We start from the raw sequence: 2,661 nt of genomic DNA, 5'->3' as shown, positions 1-2,661 counted from the left end.
CATGCATTGGAGAAGGAAATGGCAACTCACTCCAGTGTTCTTGCCTGGAGAATCCCTGGGACGGGGGAGTCTGGTGGGCTGCCGTCTATGGGGTCGCACAGAGTCGGACACGACTGAAGCGACTTAGCAGTGGGGTAATTAATAAAAAACCTAATTTAATGCATTGTGTGAGCATTAGGACAAAGTTAATAACACTTAATATTAAAAACCCAACAGAAACCCATGCATATATAGATTTTTAAAAAATATGGCAAGTGCCATTGCACACTGCTGGGGGAAAGAGGGACTAATTCAATAAATGGTACTAGGAGTGTTGGTTATCCAAATAGGCAAAAAATGAAGTTACCTATTTAGCCCATACTAAAGCTATTCCAAACTGAATTAAGGACTTAAATGTTAAAATCAAAACTTTAAAATGTGAGGGAGTAACTTGGGGTAGGAAGGATTATTTAAACAAGACAAAGAAGGCACTTATCATAAAAGACTGGCACTTTTTATATTGAAATAGAGATCCATACAGTGAAAAGACAAGGCGCAAAACGAGATACGTAACGACACAAGCAACCGACAAGAATTTAACATTCCTGAGCGCTAGGAAACAGTACGGAAACACACCCCACTGAGAAGAAAACTGGACCAACGACCAGAATAGGCACTTCCGGAAGAGGAAGCGTCGGCGAACACACGGAAAAGCTACGAAAGAGGCTCAACGCGCAGACAACTGCGGAACCGCAGCAGAGCAGCCAAAGCCCCAGGTGCAACTCGCCGGGCGGACCCGCACCGCCGTCGTCGTTGCTCGGCAACCATGCGGCCGCAAGGCGGGGCCGAACCTGTGGCGCTTCCGCCTGGCCCGCCCCACCCGACCGGAAGTGACGGCCACGAGGGGGCCCCGAGCGGGCCCTGCGGCGGCGCGGCAGCAGTCCGGCAGCCTCGCAGGGCGCGGCGGCAGGTGAGTAGCGCGTCCTCGTCCTCCTCGCGCGTGCGCGCCGCGGGGCTAGCGCGGTCCGCCTCCTCCCTGCCCGCAGATTGTGTCCGCGCCGCCGCGGGGTCCCAGGAGACCCCAGCCCCCAGGGCCCGATCGTGCTCGCGCCCAGCGCCCGGCATTGGGGTCCGCGCTTGTCCGCGCCGCCCGGTGGGTGGAGGCGCTCTGAGCAGATCCGACTCCCGCAGCCCAGGCTTCAGTTCACCCCCAGGACAGGATTAACTTCCACCCCTCGTTAGCTGCTCGGGAGGCGAGCCAGCCATTGCTTCATGGGTTGCCTGGGAGTAATTTTAAAATATGCTAAGACACGATATCCGTGAGCTGCCGCTACCCACAGTCAGAGATCCACGTCCTGTTACTAGGACAGCGCCTGTCAGACGACCGGCCCGGTAACCAAAGCTCAGCTGACGGTTACTTATCTATGGGGTGATCGCTGTCTGCAGCCGGTCTTCTAAGCAAAAGCAAGGCAGAGTTGAAAAGGAGGAAGAACGCTGTCGTCTGTGAGACTTCAGCTCCCCCGTGAACTGACCGCCTGGGAACTGACAGGCAAATCCTTGCAACCCTGTAATTTCAGCCGAGGAGCTTGTGCGATGGGCTTGCCTCCTCCTAGGCTGCAGATTGCCTGGAGAATTCCATGGACAGAGGAGCCTGCCAGGCTACAGTCCATGAGCAAAGAGTAGGACACGACTGAGCGACTCACTCACTCAGGCTGCTGATATCTTGAGCCTCACGCAGACCTCTCCCCTCCTCTCTTGCACTTTGACTGTGAGCCTGAAGTTACAGCAGCTCAAGGGAACTCAAAAAGTGCCGGGGAGAGTCGGGGGCGGGGGGGAGGCATGGTTGTCTGTGCTGAGGATATAGCACTTACCAAGGAATTCCTGTTCTCAAGGAGCTTCAATTCTATGGTAAGATACAGATAGTAAGTACAATAAGTTAGCTAAATTAGGAGCAGGAAAGGGTGAAATGAAAATGGCCCTGTTAACAACCAAGTGAAGATTTGCTTGGGCATTTTACCAGTTCTGTGAGCCCATGTTGCACTGGTTCTAGTGCTTTCGGCTTCGAGTGTCAAGCATCTATTAAAACTAGTTCAACCTCTGGAGGGACTTCACTGCCTTTCATTTAGGAATGTCCAGGGGACCAGAAGCAGATGGGGCCAGCAGCTTAAATGAGACCATCAGCATCTGATGATGGCACATGGGGTCTCACTAGTATCACCTCACGTAACTCTTTAATCTGTTTATGTGTTGGCTTTCTTCTCAGGTTCCTGACTCTGTCCTACCTGCTTGTATTAGTTATCTGCTGCTCTGTAACAAATCAGCACAAAGTTTAATGGATTAAAACATCAAACATTTATTATCAGTTTCTGTGGGTCAAGAATTCATGAGTGACTTAAGTGATTATGGTTCAAGGACTTTCATGGGGTTGCAACCAAGGTACTGGCTGGGGCCACAGTCCTCTGACATCTTGATTGGGACTGGAGGTTCTGACTCCAGGATAGCGTGCTCACTCAAGCCCTCAGTGCCTTCTGGGCTGTTGGTTGGAGTCCTAATATCCCAGCTTGGGGGGCTTTTGCACAGGGCCCACGGCCTCCTCGCCTCAGAGCAGGACGTCAGAGAGGAGAGGATGGTGAAGCCACCACACCTTTATGAACTTGTTTTGCAGTTTTGCTGGTTCTCCCG

This window comes from Bison bison, unplaced genomic scaffold, assembly GCF_000754665.1.
Source record: "Bison bison bison isolate TAMUID 2011002044 unplaced genomic scaffold, Bison_UMD1.0 scf7180017847245, whole genome shotgun sequence".
NCBI classification, from domain to species: Eukaryota; Metazoa; Chordata; class Mammalia; order Artiodactyla; family Bovidae; genus Bison; species Bison bison.
Note: the sequence above shows the minus strand (reverse complement) of the source record.